This window comes from Dromiciops gliroides, chromosome 2 (assembly GCF_019393635.1).
Source record: "Dromiciops gliroides isolate mDroGli1 chromosome 2, mDroGli1.pri, whole genome shotgun sequence".
In the NCBI taxonomy this organism is placed as follows: Eukaryota; Metazoa; Chordata; class Mammalia; order Microbiotheria; family Microbiotheriidae; genus Dromiciops; species Dromiciops gliroides.
In genome coordinates, this window is record NC_057862.1 from 398037361 (window position 1) to 398056516 (window position 19156).

Below are 19156 nucleotides of genomic sequence, written 5' to 3' on the forward strand. Positions count from 1 at the left end.
TTCCAGTTAAGAAAACTGATGTGGGGGCAGCTAGGTGGCGATAAAGCACCAGCCCTAAATTCAGGAGGACCTGAGTTCAAATCCGGCCTCAGACACTTGACACTTACTAGCTGTGTGACCCTGGGCAAGTCACAAAACCCCCATTGCCTCGCCAAAAAAAGAAAAAGAAAGAAAAAAAAGAAAACTGATGCAAATAGGGTTAAATGACTTGTCTATGGTCTCATAGCTAGTAAGTATCTGAGGCCAGATTTGAACTCAGGAAGATGAGACTTCCTGACTCCAGGTACATTGCTTTATCCACTTCACCACCCTGCTGCCTTTATTAAGTACTCTGTGCTAAGTGCTGGAGATACAAGAAGAAATGCAAGAAAGTCTTTGCACTCAGGTACTCATTCTAATTGGGGGGGGGGGGAGGGTACACATGTAGAGAGCTTTCAGCATGAGGGCAAATAGGAGAGCCCAGGATTCCCTAGGTTGCAGCAACTGATGATAAAGCTCAGGAGTCCACCAGATGCAATGGAGGAGGCAGGTGATAAGGCCTAGTTGAATTTAAGAAGTAATAGTGGGATGGATAGGCAGAGCTAATATAGTAAAAATGACAATACTGCGGGGCAGCTAGGTGGCACAGTGGATAGAGCATCGGCCCTGGAGTCAGGAGTACCTGAGTTCAAATCCGGCCTCAGACACTTAACACTTACTAGCTGTGTGACCCTGGGCAAGTCACTTAACCCCAATTGCCACACTAAAAAAAAAAAAAAAAAGAAAAAAAAAAAGAAAAATGACAATACTGCCTAAATTAATTTACTTATTCAGTGCCATACCAATCAGACTACCTAAAAATTATTTTATACAGCTAGAAAAAATAATAACAAAATTCATCTGGAAAAACAAAAAATCAAGAATATCCAGGGAAATAATGAAAAAAATTCACAGGAAGGTGGGATAGCAGTACCAAACCTGGAGCTTTACTATAAAGCGGCAGTCATCAAAACTATCTGGTACTGGCTAAAAAATAGAGTGGTAGATCAATGGAATTGGCTAGGCTCAGGAAATGCAGTAGTAAATGACACTAGTAATGTAGTGTTTGATAAACCCAAAGACTCCAGCTTCTGGGATAGGAACTCAGTATTTGACAAAAACTGCTGGGAAAACTGGAAGATAGTATGGCAGAAATTAGGCATAGACCAACATCTTACACCTTATACTAAAATAAGGTCAAAATGGATACACGATTTAGACATAAGAGGTGATACCATAGGTAAATTAGGAGAGAAAGGAATAGTGTACCTATCAGATCTTTGGAAAGGAAAACAGCTTTTGACCAAACAAGAGATAGAGTATATTATAAAATGCAAAGTGGATGATTTTGATTATATTAAATTTAAAAATTTCTGTACAAACAGAAGCAATGCATCCAAAATTAGAAGGGAGGCAGAAAGCTGGGAAACAATTTTTGAGGCTAGTACTTCTGATAAAGGCCTCATCTCTAAAATATATAGGGAACTAAATCAAATTTATAAGAATCCAAGTCATTCCCCAATTGAGAAATGGTCAAAGGATATGAACAGGCAGTTTTCTGATGAAGAAACCAAAGCTATCTATTCCCATATGAAAAAATGCTCTAAATCTCTAATGATTAGAGAGATGCAAATAAAAACAACTCTGAGGTACCACCTGACACCTATCAGATTGGCTAAAATGACAAAAAAAGAAGATAATAAATGTTGGAGAAGCTGTGGGAAAATTGGAACACTAATTCATTGTTGGTGGAGCTGTGAACTGATCCAGCCATTCTGGAGAGCAATTTGGAATTATGCCCAAAGGGCGATAAAGCTGTGCATACCCTTTGACCCAGCAATTCCACTTTTAGGTCTTTTTCCCAAAGAGATTATGGAAGGGGGAAAGGGACCCACATGTACAAAAATATTAATAGCTGCTCTTTACGTGGTAGCAAGGAATTGGAAGTCGAGGGGGTGCCCATCAATTGGGGAATGGCTGGACAAGTTGTGGTATATGAATACAATGGAATACTATTGTGCTGTAAGAAATGATGAGCAGGAGGAGTTCAGAGAAACCTGGAGGGTCTTGCGTGAGCTGATGATGAGTGAGATGAGCAGAACCAGAAGAATATTGTACATAGTATCATCAACATTGAGTGTTGACCTACTGTGATGGACTATATTCTTCTCACCAATGCAATGGTACAGAAGAGTTCCAGGGAACTCATGATAGAAGAGGATCTCCAAATCCAAGAAAAAAAAAAAGAACTGTGGAGTATAGATGCTGATTGAACCATACTATTTCTTTTGTTTTGGGTGCTGTTGTTTTTTTTTTTTCTATTTTGAGGTTTTGCATTACTGCTCTGATTTTTTCTCTTATAACAGGATTAATGCAGAAATAGGATTAATGTTATTATGGGTATATATATGTGTGTGTGTATATATATATATATTATGGGTATATATATATATGTGTGTGTGTGTGTGTGTGTATGTATGTATGTATATAGATATATAGATATAACCTATATCAGATTACCTGCTGTCTAGGGGAGGGGGGAGGGAGGGGAGGGAGGGAGAAAAATCTGAAATTGTAAAGCTTGTATAAACAAAAGTTGAGAACTATCTTTACATGTAACAGAAAAAATAAAATACCTTATATGTAAAAAAAAAAAAAGAAGTAATAGTGGGGAGACAGCTAGGAGGCTCAGTGGATAGAGCATGGGCCTTGGATTAAGAAGGACCTGAGTTCAAATCCTGCCTCAGACACTTTACTCGTACTAGCTGTGTGACCCTGGGCAAGTCACTTAACCCCAATTGCCTCACCAAAAGAAGAAGAAGAAGAAGAAGCAATAGTGAGGCATATGGTAAAATCAAGTAGTCTTTCATCTTACCAGAAGATTCATCCTAATGGTATAAACAGCTCTGTCCCTGACCAGGATGGCAGTAAGCTAGAAAGGTAATGTGGAACAGGACTCTGTTACCTCTGGAAAGGGTGGAGGTAGGGAAGGGGGTCAGCATCTAGCTGGAGAGGGGTGTGCAGAACTTGGTGGGATATGTACAATTAAGTGCCAGAATGGGGTAAAGAAAGGTGCCAAGGGCTTCCCAAAGAGTCTGCTCCTACTGGGCTTTGATCCATCCATTAGTGAGAGAAGAGGGCCTGCTTTCAGATGAGAAGAACTGGATTGGAATACCTACCCTTTTATTTAATAGCTGTAGAATATAAATTCACCAATATCAGGGACAGTTACATTTCTAATCTATGAATCTCAAGAACCTTGCACAGTGCTTCGCACGTAGTGGGCATTTAATAACTGTTTGTTGGATTGATTTGAACTGTCTAGTCTTGAGTAAGTCCCTTCCCTTCACCAGTATTTGATTTCCTTATTTGTAAAGTAGGGTGTAGATTGGGCATTTCTTTTGTTTGTTTGTTTTTGTTTTTTGCCAGGCACTGAGGGTTAAGTGACTTGCCCAGAGTTGCACAGCTAGTAAGTGTCAGGTGTCTGAGGTCAGATTTGAACTCAGGTCCTCCTGACTCCAGGGTGGTGCTCTATCCACTGCTGCACCTAGCTGCCCCCTAGGTATTTCTTAATGTCCCTGCAAATTCTGACACCGATACTCTGTATAATTCTGTGAGTTAATCTCAGAATATTTTCAGGGTAATTGACATTTTTATTCTTGTCTATGTAAAATGGGGATGGGAGGTGTGGAGAGGTATTTATTGCTGTTGACTCAAAAGAACAAGGTGACATAGCAAATAGGAAATAGGAAGGGTAAGCAACTCTAAAATGAATTAATTGACTGATGCCTGGTTGGTGATGGTTTCAATTTTCACTCCGGCGAAGCTTTTTATCCTTAAATGTTTTATCTCCTTTCTTTACCCCTGTACACCCTCTAGTGGGGGGTGTTTAAAATTCAGTGGAATTAGTAAAAGGTCAGCTGCAGAGTAAGGAAAGAGCTTGAAGTCCTCAATCAGCCATATGATAGATGGATGGATGATTGGTGATTCCCAACTCTTCCCCAGGCACTCTCCATCGGTCATCAGTGAGGTTTCACATCTCTTTATCCTAGTATTTAAGGCCCTCCAGAATCTAATTCCAACCTAGATCCAAGCTAGATCTTCTCCTTTCACAGATCTTACTCACTCCAACCAGAACCATTCCCCAGTCTTGTTCCAGCCTTTTCTACCTTTATGCATTTGCCTATATGCTGTCCCCATGAGCAAAATGCTTGACCCTATGTGCCTTCTTACCGTATCTTAACTTATTAAAGCCTTTCTTTTCCTTCAATTCCCAGAAAAGAATAGAAGAAAATTTAGAAGAAAATACAATCAGGATAATTTGAAAGTAATAATTTGGAGTTTATTATATATATTTTTGAAACATGACATAATAGGTGAGCAGTTTTACATAAAATTATATTATTCTATCTGATTTTGCATATAGAAATGTTCCTTTTTGCGATGGTGGCTATAAAGTTTATAATTTATACTTACATATATGTATGTGTATATAGATATACTATATATAATCTTTAAGATATATGTTACTATTATATATAATATAGATTACTATTATATATATATATACACATATATATTTAAGATACATGTGTCTTAAAGATTTTGTAGGGGGGTAAAAGGACCAGTTGTTCTGGTATAACTTGATCAGGTCTCCTGTGACTTAGGCCAGTAGTGGTCCTGGAGCCAGCTTCTCCTCCCACTATCTCTTCCCTAAACGAAACAAAACAAAGCACAGAACAAAGTCAACTCTCTGTGTCTGCTTTCTGAGAATGGCCTAACTAAACTCAACAGAACATATTGCCAGTAGATTGGCCACTAGGTGATAAATTTAGGGGTCATGACAACCTATGAAATAAAAATACAAAATGAACCTCAGTCCTGTGTGGTCTCTTTTCACTTCTGCTGAATCAATGGTGGCATAGTAAATGAATGAATAAATGGGAAAAAACACATCTTCAATGCTTTACTATGTATCAATCACTCTGCTAAGTGCTAGGGATACAAACAGAAAAGTAGGAGGTCACATTCTAACAGGGTGAGAAGATAGATACATAGAGGAGATTCCACCTGCAAGCAAATGGTAAAAGCCCATGGCTCTTAGGGCAAAAGCAGCAGAATAGATGGTAATTCATATTTAAACATTTTTATTGGTACTGATAAAACCATAAACAGTTCTGATCCTGAAAACTGGATAGGATTTTGGTGCTAAGAACTTTCTTTTCTGGGTCTTCCGTAGCTGTGGCTGATAAGGATGTGGAAGCTTCAGAAAATGTAGAACTAGTTGCTAGGTCACATTTCTACCAGGGTTGATTCTCTGGATGATGGCTACAGTGAGTGAGCTGGAAGCAAGGCTAATTGTCTGTGATGTGCTGCTATTCCTGAGACTCTTTGTCCCTTGTGTTCTGGCAGGAGGTCTTGGTCAAGATGGTGATGGATTTTTGATTTGCCTGGCTCATACCACCTTCTGTCTCTAGGTTCCTTGATGCTTCAGCTAGCCTGGCTTGCCTGCCTTGTGGTTGGCAGACAGATGGTTGGGTGTTCATCGGGATGACTGTCCTCTTAGACACAGGTGTTGCTCCCTTTGATGATGGGCCGGAAGTAGGGCCTCTGGTTTAGGAGGCACTGTTATTTGTAGCAAGGATGAAGGAGAAAGAGACAATAGATGATAAGAATCAAAATTTTTAGACTGTTTATAAACACAAACTTAATTGTTAGTACCCTAAATGTCAGAGTCTTGTCTAATGACCCATAAGTAGCTGTACTGCTGGAAGAACTAAATCATGTCGAATTGGTAATTTTTACTATAAATGAAACCAGAAACCAAAAAAAAAAGTTGTAATTAAATGGAAAATGACTAACAGGCCCTTCATGGAAAGGTAAATAAAGTTCCTGATAGAGCTAATTTATCCAAAGGCAACAAAAAAATGTAATTACATGAAACTCAGTGATTCAACTAGCATTTATTAAGCACCTACCATGTGCTAAGTACTGTGCTCAGCACCAGAGATAAAAAGAAAGGCAAAAAAAGTCCTTATTCTCAAGGATGTCAGAGTCTAAAGAGGGAGAATTCCGGTTGTCTCATTTCAATATTTATAATTAGCATGTGTTAAAAGGCCACTATGATTCTTATGTGCCAACGTCTGTTGCAGAGGATGAGGAAGCAGAGAAATTCAATGAACAACTCATCAAGGCCCCCCCAAAATTAAATCTACATATGCTTTAATATTCAGTGGCTTCAATACTAAGTGAGGCAAAGGGGAAGGTAGTGTGAGTCAGAAGTAAACCAATGAAAGAGGTCAAAGTCTTATAGAATACACAGAAGCCTAATGCCTTTTTTTTTTGCAGGGCAATGGGGGTTAAGTGACTTGCCCAGGGTCACACAGCTAGTAAGTGTCAAGTGTCTGAGGCCGGATTTGAACTCAGGTACTCCTGAATCCAGGGCCGGTGCTTTATCCACTGTGCCACCTAGCCGCCCCCTTGCCTAATGCCTTTTTACAATGAATAATCTCTTTAAGAAGAGAGTCAGGAAGTGCCAGACATGGAAAGGAACAAATAACATCATAAACAATAAAACTGATCAAATCTCAACAAACGGGAAATACTTGTTTACTGACCTGAGAGTCATACCTGAACTGGCTGTCTCTGTACGGGAAGACCATTAACTTGTTGGAGCTGGTATTTGAATCAACAGCAGATTAGAAGAATAAAAAAGATGAGAAGACGTGTATTCAATTAAGCAAAGTCAACCCAATCTATTGAAATAAGCTATTGCTGCCAAAAAGGATTAGTGAATAAAATAAATAGGTATCAACAAAAGCTATTATCAATTCCTATGGAAGCTTAATTAGCTAGCAATCTATATACTGATTGACTTCCAGGTTATATAACCAGTAAACTAGAGGACCAACAAATCCTCACAACCTTTCAAACTTCTCCAAAATAAGGATTATGCACAAGAAGTAAAGCATCTGCATCTGTCCCCAAGGTCTAAAACACCAAGAACCCTAATGGAGTAGCAATCCAGATGAGCTAAGAGTAGAGAAGGCTTAATCCTTAGTCCCTAATGCTCTCACTCAGCACTTTCCCTATCACCAAACCTCATCCTCTGGCAAGGCAGCAAAACCTCTGCAATCTACTCAGTGGTTCCCTTGCTACAGTTGTAGGCTCCATCAGCATATCACACTGCTCTTGCTCTCACCCCACAATTCTGTGGCAATAAGCAACAGAACTCAAATCTGTCCACCCCTACCCTTAATATAGGAAAGCAGAAGTGTGCCCTCTTTGAGGGGCAGTGATTAGCCAAAGACCCAAAGAACAGAGGTATATTGACTCATATGTGGGGCTCCATGGACTTCCATCCGACTGATGCTACTTGTATTCCCTTTCTTCCCCAGATGCCACCTGGGGCACAGACTGAAGGAAGTGAAAAGTGAATTCCCTAGCATGGGAAGAAACTGAGACAATCTTGAGGTCCAGTTCTCAAGGAACCCCCAGAGAAAGTGAGTCATAGTGGGTTTTTTTTTCTATGGGGAGAAAAAAAGACTGAAATTACCAAAGTTCTTGTGAGGGGAAAAAAACTCAGTTAAAAACATTAAACAGGGGATGATATTAATAGCAGAAGGGAATATAGACTTCAGATGATCTAAAAGAGTTTAGACATTTCTGAATAAATATTGAACGGCAAAGGAAAATAAATCAACCACCTGATGAAGAATCCCTGTGGATGCCTAAGAGAGCATAGAAACACAGTAACATGTTCCTGAATGGTTCAGTAGAGAAATGAGTCATGAAAACAGAATTTATGGCCTACATAGCAGAAGTAATCAGCAGAATAGAAAAACTTGGATTACAATACCAAATCTCACCAAAGAAGCAAAAGTGAGAACAACTGATTGGGAACATAAATAGATCAAAATACAGGACAATCTGAAAGAAGAGAAGTAAAAAGCGATAATGTTAAAAAGAAGCAGGAGAGCAGATATTTGATTGCCTTTACATGCAAAAATATATCAGATGACAGAAAAGCGTTAATATAATTATTGCTATGACAGAAAATTGTTACTACCAAATGTAATGTTACTTGCCACTGCCTTAAACAATCCTAGCAATGTCAGAATTTCAGTAATGTCCTTGCGTTCCTGTTCTTAAGAGATTTACTCTGGATTAGGTGGAACTGAACCTCACCCTAAGTACCCCTACCCTTGGATTTTACCTTGTAAAGGAACCTAGCTTGTACTGGATCTCAGCTTCTAATGTCCTTTCCCCCTTCCATTGGATTCATGGCATGAAGGGCAAAACAGCCAGAATGAAGTGGTTTTCTTTGCCCTGATTACAATCATGAGCTTCTTATTGCAAAATTCAGACTTAAATTGAAAAAAGTAGGGGAAACCATCAAACCTATATAGATACAACCTAAAAAACATCCCTTATGAATATGAAATGGAAGTGATAAACAAATTTGGATAGAGAAGGTATCTGATAGATAGAGTGCCCAAAGAACTGTGAACAGAGGTTCACAATATTGTACAGGAGGCAGCAATAGAAAACATTGCAAAGAAAAAGAAGAGCAAGAAGGTGAAATGGCTGCCTGATGAGGCTTTGCAAATAACTGAGAGATTTCTCTCTCTTTTTTTTTAAGTGAGGCAATTGGGGTTAAGTGACTTGCCCAAGGTCACATAGCTAGTAAGTGTTAAGTGTCTAAGACTTGATTTGAACTCAGGTACTCCTGACTTCTGGGCCGGTGCTCCATCTACTGTACCACCTAGCTGCCCCGAGAGATCTCTTTCAAAAAAAAAATTAGAGATACCAAGGAAATGTTTCATGCAAAAATGGGAATGATAAAGACAAAAATGGTAGGGACTTCACAGAAGCATAAGACATTAAGAAGAGGTGGCAAGAATACACAAAAGAATTATACAAGAAAGGTCTTCACATCACTGATAACCAAAATGGCATAGTTAACTGATCTAGAGCCAGACATTCTGGAGAACAAAGTCAAGTGGACCTTAGTAAGCATTGCTAGCAATAGGAATGATGATGTAATTCCAGCTGAGCTATTTAAAATCCAGAAAGATGATACTGTGAAAGTGCTGCAGTTAACATACCAGCAAATTTGGAAAATAACAGTGATCACTCGATTGTAAAAGGTCATCCCTATCCTAAAGAAGGGCAATGCCAAGGAATGTTGAAATTACTGAAAAATTGTGTTCATTTCACATACCAGCAAAGTTTTACAAGCTAGACTTCAGCAATATATGAAGTGGGAATTACTAGAAGAGCAGGCTGGTTTTTAAAGAAGCAGAGGAACTAGAGACCAAATTGCCAACAATTTGCTGGATTATGGAGAAACAAGGGAGTTGAAGAAAAACATCTTCTTCTGCTTCATTGACCAAAGCCTTTGCTTGTATGGATCACAACAAAATATGGCAAATCTTCAAAGAGATGGGAATACCAAATCATCTTACTTGTCTCCTGAGGAGCATGTATGTATACCAAGAAGCAACAATCAGAACCAAACATGGAAAACTGATTATTGTAAGATGGAAAAGGAGTATGACAAGGATGTATATTGTCACCTTGTTTATTTAATTTATATACAGAGTACATCATGCAAAATGTCCAGCTGGATGAATCAAAAACTGGAATTAAGACTACCAGAAAAAATATCAACATTCTCAGATATGTAGACAATACCACTCTGATGGCATAAGGTAAGGAAGTAAGAAGCATCTTGATGAAGATGAAAGAGGGGAGTGTAAAAGTTGGCTTGAAACTTGACATAAAAAACTAAGATTTTTGGCAATCACTTCCTGGAAAATAGAGGGAGAACAAATGGACATAGTGTCAGATTTTATATTCTTGGGCTCAAAGATCACTATAAGTAGTGACTATAGCCATGAAATTAAAATATGCTTGTTCCCTGGAAGGAAAGCTTTGGAAAATCTGGATAGCAGAGACATTGCTGACAAAGCTCTGTATATTCAAAGCTATGGTTTTTCCAGTATGTATGGCCATGAGAGTCAGACTATAGGGAAAGCTGAGTACTGTGGATCAATATTTTCAAATTGTGGTGTTGGAGAAGACTCTTGGTCAGCAAAAAAGATTAAATCATACAATACTTAGAGAATTAATTCAGACTATTCACTGGAATGTCAAATACTGAAGCTGAAGCTTAAATACTTTGACCACATAATAAGAAGATAGGAGTTCATTGGAAATGAGTTAGGAAATGATGGGAAAGATTGAAGGCAAAAGGAAAAGGGACAGCAGAGGATGAGATGGATAGATAGCATCATGGGAACAAAGACCATGAATTTGTACAGACTTTGAGAGAGAGTGGAGGATAGAAGGGTTTGGTGTCCATGGAGTCACGAAGAGTTGGACACAACTGAACAACAACATCAACAAAAAACCTGTTTATAACTATTTACATTTAAGTTAACTTCACTGGACAGATGAAGTATGCCACAGTGGGAAGAAAGCTGGCCTTAGGCTCCCAAAACCTGAGTTCACATCCTTCCTGAGATACTGACTGACTGTAACCCTGAACAACTCACTTCTTCTCAACACTGAAAGAAACTCTCTAAGATTAAAAGTTGTAGAGAAGATGCCGACAATCACTGGTAGAGGGAATTTATTCAAATGGAGTTTTCTCTGCCAATTAAATCGCAAGTCTTGCTGCTATCCTTATCCAATGCAAAAAGTATTATAATTTTTCAGTTACTCCAAGTCTTCCTTGGGATGCTCATCTGGACCATTTGTTATCACGTATTTTTTCTATTGTTTTCCCCATTTCTATTTTTTCTATTTTTCTATTTTTTCCAATATATAGCTACAGGGAACAAGGTCTCCATTCTTTTAGCTCTGCTTTTTTGCTTTGAATTATTTCATAAAGATCTTTCCAGATTTCTTTGTTTTGCTCTTACTTATCAGTCTTAATTGCCTCATTATAGGGGCAACTAGGTGGCTCACAGGATCTGTAGTCAGGAAGATCTGAGATCAAATCAGGTCAAAGACACTTACTAGCTCTGTGACCCAAGGCAAGTCACTTAACCTCTGCTGCCTCACTTTTCTCAACTATAAAATGGGCATAATAACAGGACCAATCTCATGAGGAAATTGAGGAATTAGGACAGCAAGTGGTTAATTATGGGAATTGAGTGAACTACACTGACTCCATTTTGTGACTCAATTCTGGAGCTAGCTCAGTTGCCTTTCTATTCAGTTATGGGTCTAGTTCAACTTCTGTCTTCTGAGAAAACTTTATTCAATTGTAGAAATTGGAAGAAAACATTGTGTTGTTTGAACCTAGCCCTGCATGGCTAGGAAGCTGGACCACATATAACTGCAGCTTAAAGACCCTTAACTAAGGACCTAGGTTATGCTGACCAGAAACCCAGTCAGATCCAAAGGAATTTTCTCACAATTGTATATCTTAAGCAACCCATACGTCTTATTTGTGAACTAGCCCCGTATTGATCAATCAGTGATTGTTTTCCTGTTCCTTTGATTGTTTACAGACACTTTGGGGATTTCAGGAGATATTACCTGTTCATTTTCCCTCTCCCAGCTTGGAAAATCCTTATCTTTTATCCATTTAGAAATCAGATTACCTAACATTGTATTGTTTCCTTCTGATTAATCGGTCTTATTTGATCTTTGTTTTTGTTTTTTGTTTTTAGTGAGGCAATTGGGGTTAAGTGACTTGCCCAGGGTCACACAGCTAGTAAGTGTTAAGTGTCTGAGGCCAGATTTGAACCCAGGTACTCCTGACTCCAGGGCCGGTGCTCTATCCACTGCGCCACCTAGCTGCCCCTTGATCGTTTTTAATGTATAAAAGTCTGTTCTCTCCTGTATTTGGGATCCAGACCTATTCTAAGGAAGGGTCTCAATTTGTTAGACAATTGACATGCATTGTTTAATAAATCAATATGCTTGAAGGATCAAATCTTTGTTTTCCTCATTTCATCTTTCACCTGCTGCACTCACAGTGTTGTTGTGAGAATAAATAAGATATTTATAAAGTGCATAGCACAAGACCTAGTACATAATAAGCATTTATATGTTGTTGGTTTTTTTTTTCAGTTGTTTTAGTCATATCCAAATCTTTGTGATCCCATTTGGGGTTTTTTTGTCAAAAATACTGGGATTGGCTTGCTATTTCCTTCTCCAGCTTATTTTTCAGATGAGGAAAATGAGGCAAAACAGGGTTAAGTGACTTACCCAGGGTCACAAAGCTAGTAAATATCTAAGGTCAGATTTGAACTCAAGAAGAGTTTTCCTGACTACAAGCCCAGCACTTTATCCACTGTGCTGCCTAGCTGACCACTGTATAAATGCCATTTATTATTATATTCCATCATATTAATGTACCATGATATATTTAATCATTCTACTATTGTTGGACATTCAGTTTGTTTCCTTTTAAAAAAAAATCTACTTACAGCTCTTTAAAAAACAACACTTGTAGGCCATATTCCAAGCAGTGAAATCATTGGGCCAAAGGGAAAAATTATTTTTGGAACTTTACTCTGTACTGCCACTCAATTGTTGGTCAGTAGTTTTTCCGACATGTCTGATTCTTCGTGATCACATTGGGGGTTTCCTTGGCAAAGATACTGGAATGGTTTGTCATTTGCTTCTCCAGTTCATTTTACAGATGAAGAAACTAAGGCAAACAGGGTTGTGACTTGCCCAGGGTAAGTGTCTGAAGCCAGATTTATACCCAGGAAGATGATTCCAAGTCTGGCACTCTATCCACTATACCATCTAGCTGCCATATTTCTCTCCAAAAAAGATTCTACAGGTTTGAAATCCCAATAGCAGTGAATGAGTGAGTATAATTGTTTCTCTACAACCTTACTTGCACTGAGTTACTTTTAATTATTTTTGCCAATTTGACATGTATGAGATGGGACCTCAAAAATTGCTTTAAATTGAGTCTCTGATTATTAGTGAGATTGAACGTTTTTTCAAGTGATTATTATGTTTTTTTTTTCCTGAAAATTATCTATTCATATCCTTTGACAATCATCTGAAAATAACCTCTGTGAATTTTTAACAGAGCCCAGTATATTTCAAATGTCAAATTTTTATCAGTTGTATTTGCTATAAATATTTTCCCAATCTATTATTTTTTATTTTGATATTTTTGTTGAACAGAAAATTTTATTTTCATAAAGTCAAACATCTTTTTTCTAATAGTCCCCTCCATTTATTAAATTTGAAAAAAGTCTCCCTTCTACAATTGAGATAAATGCTTTATTTGACTTTTACAAAGTTACATTGTGCTAATTGAATCAAGCTTCAGAGCATCACTAATCTTCCCAAATGAGATGCATAATCTTAAAATCACAGATTAAGAGTTGAAAGGGATTTGAAAGGACATCTAATCCAACTTTTTTCATTACCTATCCATTTATCCATCTATCTGTCTGCCTTTCTGTTTGTTTGTTAAGTGGTTGATTGATTTATCCCTCTGGGAACAACAGCTAAGGAAGAGATGGAACATTTCTGGAATAAGAACATCAATTCAAATCATCATTTGTCAACTCACATCACCATTTACAACTGGTCCATGCCTATGATGTCCATTAGTCACTGGTTTTGCCTTGAGCACAGGAATATATCCCTTTTTGGATTGGCAGCCTTGTTGCTCCCTGGGAATTTTGAGTCTTTCTTGAAGCTTGTAAAGTCCTTGGGCCTAAGACCAACTCTGATCCACATAGCCAAGCTTGCTTATATCTTCCCACTTATGTACTGCACTTAGAATGGAATCTGACACTTGATATGGGACCTAGGGAAAGACCTGAAGATTCCTTAGCTCTACCAGTCTGGATTAGCTGTCTTGGTTCTCTCTGTGTTGTCTTTTGTGGGACTAGCAGTTATGTAAGGGGATAATATATCTACCATCTCTTCCTCTGTGTTTGCCTTCTCCCTTTCTTTTAGCCACTCTTTCCCCTCAGGGTGGAGCCTTCTGGTTCTACTTAGATCTCATGATGTTTGAAGAACTCCTCAGAATCTGGGTCATGAGTATTGGAGCTATGGGAGAGATTCCAACACTCCTCCCTAAAGAAAGCTGCATGATAAGACTCTCAAATTCTTCATTTTCTTTTCTCCCTGCCCTCCCATCCCTTCCAAATACCTTTCTTTCTATAGGTTTTCCCTCTTTCCACAGGCCCCCTAAGTCTCTCTCCACATTGGGCTTTAACTTATGTTAAGGGTCAACTGTTGGCTGCCCCATCCTGAGTCAGTTAAAAACAATGCCAGCTCTGACTTAGGGTTGGGTGCTGGTGGCTGTGGGCTGCTAGCTTAAAAGACAAGACTAGAAATGGCCAAGAGTCCTAAACCACCCACACTTCAAGAGAAAAGGGAACCAGCCTATCTGGATGAATGTAGGGAGAGAAGGAAGGAGGGTGAGCCCCCCCCCCCAATTCATGTGACATCTTTTTCTGTAATTAAATTAATTCTTTTAAAAGGGGGCAGCTATAGCTAAGTGACTCAATGGATAGAGCATTGGCCCTGGAGTCAGGAGGACTTGAGTTCAAATCCTGCCTCAGACACATATTATCTGTGTGACCCTGGGCAAGTCCTGATTGCCTCCCCCCCCAAAAAGTTCTTAGGTGGTTATTCCCAGAGGGATAGCATTTCTGACACAAAGCCTTGGCCATTACCTGAAAGCTTTAACCTGCTGTCATTTTCCAAACTGGTTGGGTTCATCCCTTGTTAGTTAACTTGGAGCTCACCCTATTGACTCTGGGCTTAGCAAGGAAACTCAGTAAACTTAAAATTACTATAGTTCAGAACCCCAAACTTAATCCACTGGCCCCAGCCTCCACATATAGCAGGGATCACAGACCTTCACTACTACACTCAACAACTCATTCATTTTTGCAAATGGGGAACTGAGGCCCAGAGAAGTTAAGGGACCAGTGTATGTTACATAGATGTTCAACTGTTGTTCAGTCATGTCCAACTCTTTGTGACTCCATTTGGGGTTTTCTTGTCAAAGATATTGGAGTGGTTTGCCATTTCCTTCTCCTGCTCATTTCACAGATGAAAAAACTGAAGCAAACAGGGTTAAGTGACTTGCCCAGTAAGTGTCTGAGACTGTATTTGAACTCAGGAAGAGGGGTGCTCCTGATTTCAAGCCCAGTGTTCTATCCATTGTGCTACCTAGCAGCTCCAATTACATAGATAGCTAATGACAAAGCCAGGATGTGATTGCACCTATTTCAAACCTAGAACTCTCTCAACTGCAACATGGTGTAGTTGGCCTAATTTTCCACAGAGGAAAAACAAAATGGAATGGGAATGCCTATTGTCCAGACCATGTTATACAGTTGTTGAACAATCCATTGAGTTACAGTAGTGTGCAAATTACTCAGGACAATAACTGCATTTTGATGTGGCTTCATTTTGTAATAGCAATAGTCACATGTATGTGCTTCTAGAGACACTGAGCTGACTAAGAATTTTTGACCTTGACCGGATAAAACTGGTTTGACCTTGTTTTTCTACCATTAGCTAGTTCTTAATCAGTTGAATGTTAAAATTTCTGTCAGGCATGCCTGTTTCATTTTTCTCTGTGGTGTTTTTAATTCTGTGGTTTTTTAGGAAAGTATTACTCCAAGGAAATGTGAAAAAATTAGAACTCTCAGACAGCTCTTAGAAGAGTCTCATGACTCTTAGAAATCTTTCAGCAGCCATTGGTGTGAGGAAATTAAGCATTTCAAGGTTCAGTCCAGCCCATAATGAAATAAGATCAGCCCCTCATGCACAAAACCAAACCAAACCAAACCAAAACCACAACACCAAGAACTAATAAATTATTGCTTCAAAATAGTGCATCCTCAGCAAATGAGGAAAAACCTCCAGAGGGACTTAGAATCTGGAGGGATTGTTATTGATTCCTCTGTTAGGAGGAATAGGCTTCTCTAAGTTGGAAGAACAGCAAGAAGACTAGTTAAAAAAAACCTATCACTTGTTGATATAAAAAAAATGCTTGGCTGAAATATTGAAGATTTCAAAAAGGTAGTTTTTGCTGCTAAAAATCACCTTTTCATTCAAGATTATACCAAACCATTGTCAGAAGTGCAGGTAACAATGTAGATTTGGGCATCTTCATTAGACTATAAAAAATTCACCCAAGAAATTCTGGGGAATTTTTTTTTTTACTTCCTACAGCTGGAAATATTGTCTCTATTAGAGAAATAATGAACTCTGATCATTTTTTATAACCATGCAACAGAAATATTCCAGAATTACAAAAATTCTCAAATGGAGATGGAATACTATACAAACCTATACCGTGCCATATATTTTGAAAGCTGAAGAGATTCATCCAAGAAATAGTGATGGTATGCTTCAATGGCCAGGAAATGTGCCTAATTTAAATCCAACTGAATGTAGGAATTTGTTTTGCTTGACTTTTGTGATTTTTTTGGTTTGTTTCTTTTCAGTGGGGGTGAAGGGGGGGGTGGGAGTTGGTAGGAAGGGAAAGGAGAGCTCTTGGTCATTTTGCCAAAAACAGAAATAAAAATCAAGATGAGAAATGGGGTTACTGAAGCATTTTTTTAAATTCCCAGAAGAGAACAGAAGGAAGGCCAGATAAGCCTGACAGCTTGGAATGTTACATATTATAGTTGTTATATAGGAGAGCAAGCTGTACATGGTGGAGATTCATAGTTTCAAGTGCAATCCTTTTTTTGTCCTACTGCATGCATAAAGATATTAACTTTGATGTTTATTGAATTCATAATTTTAAAACTGTAACGATTGGAATGACGCCACCTGCTGGAGACTTATTGTAGAAGAGTTCCACCCATGAAGCGAAGGTCTTTGAGGGCAAGACCAGGAGTCTTTTCTTTGGTGTCAGGAAGTGACGCGGGCTAGTGGGAGGAGGAAGGAAGAGACTGGCGCTAGCTCTGACGCTCTTTCCTGGGGACTCTGGCAGAGAAGGGAGCTAAAAATGCGCTCTCCCTTTAATAGATAGGAATCTAGGCCTTTCTCTCTCTCTTTATCAAATTCTTATTCTCCTTAATAAACGCTTAAAAGTCTAACTCTTGCTGAAGCTCATAATTTATTGGTGACCACTCATTAGATATTTTAGACAGACTAGCTAGAATTTTAGCCCTTAACAAAACTTAAAAATAAGACAGAAAAATATTTATTAAGCACTTACTATATGTCATATGCTGTGCTAGGCATTGGGGTTAAAATACAATTAAACAAGACAGCCACTGTTCTCAAGCAGTCTATGCTCTAATGGGGGGGAAGATGTGTAGTTATGGTAGGAGTCTGGTTTGGGACAAGGTGGGGTGAAATAATAACTAGCATTTATAAAGCACTTTAAGGGTTGCAAATCACTTTACAAATATCTTATTTTACCCTACTGTTCGAAACCTCAATATTCCTCAGGTCTTGTTAAATGGTCATGAATAATTGAATAAATATCACAATCTCTGAAGAAGCAACTGTAGTGGAGCGATGTGTGGTTGCCATGAGTTGGCTGAGGCATATTATCAGCAATAATTATGTAGAAGTGGAATAACAGATGATTAGGTTAATACATGACTAGAAAAGAAGGTGGATAAGTCATACCCTAAGAGTAAGTGTCAACAAATGAACATTTCTTTTTTTAATTTTTATTTTTTGCGGGGCAATGGGGGTTAAGTGACTTGCCCAGGGTCACATAGCTAGTAAGTGTCAAGTGTCTGAGGTCAGATTTGAACTCAGGTCCTTTCTGAATCCAGGGCCGGTGATTTGTCCACTGCACCACCTAGCTGCCCCCCAAATGAACAGTTCTATGATGATGTTGCTTTCCTTTGAAGATCATCTGGAAATACTGAGTGCTCCCCAGTTCTGGGCCTCTCTTTTCAAAAGTGAATAAACTTTTTTTTTCTTTAGTGAGGCAATTGGAGTTAAGTGACTTGCCCAGGGTCACACAGCTAGTGTTAAGTGTCTAAGGCCGGATTTGAACTCAGGTACTCCTGACTCCAGAGCTGGTGCTCTATCCACTGCGCCACCTGCCCCACCTGAATAAACTTTGTACTGGTAGCAATCAATGTTTCATTGGTACCCATGCAATGCCAAGAGAACCAGAAGGAGGACCTATGTGGATTATTTGTTGGAGCAAAGGGACAAGAGTTACAGGATGAGTTATGGATGGATTATGATCGTCACCATTTAAAAAGTACCCACATCTGTGAGATCACAAATCCAGTGAAGTTATAAAGGAGAAATAAAAAAGAATACAAAGAAATATGGCAAGACTTGTCATCTTCCCCCCCCACCCCCATCCTTCCCTCTTCCAAACTCCCCTATTACTGTTGAGGGCACAAGTATTTTCCTAGTCATCTAGGCTTGCAACCTTGGTGTTAAACTCACTCCTTACTATCTCTCAACCCCCATATGCAATCTGTTGCCAAGGCCTGTTGATTTCACCTTCATAACATCTACACAGACCCTGCCACCACCCTCAGGCAGGCCCTCATCACCTCACCCTGCGCTACTATAAAAGCCTGCTGATTGGCCTTCCTGTAACAGGTCTTTCCTCACCCCAGTCCATTCTCCACTCAGCTAGCAAAGTGACCTTCATCAAGCATAGTTTTCACCATGTCACTCTCTCATTCAGTAAACTCTGCTGGCTCCCTAGTATATCACCAGGATCAAACATAAAATCCTCTGTTTTGCATTCCAAGCTCTTCATATCCTGTCTCCTCTCCCTCCTCACTGCCCCCATTGCCTTTCCAGTCCCCTCATACCTTATACTCCTCTCTTCCCAACACATTCTTCAATCCAGTGACTTTGGCCTCCTTACTGTTCCTCAAAGAAGACACTCTATCTCCCAGCTCCGGGCATTTTCACTGATTAACCCCCAAGCTTGGAATGTTTTTCCTTCTCATCTCTGCCTACTGGCTTCCCTGGCTTTCATGACTTCCTTCAAGTTCCTGCTTAAATCCCACCTTCTAGAGGAAGCCTTTCACAATTCCTCTTACTTCAAGTGCCTCCCCTCTGTTAATTACTTCCTATTATGCTGTATACAGATTGGTTGTACATAGCTATTGGCATGTTGTCTTCCCTATTAGGCTGTGAGCAGAACCACATTTTACCCTTCTTTGTATCATCTCATCGT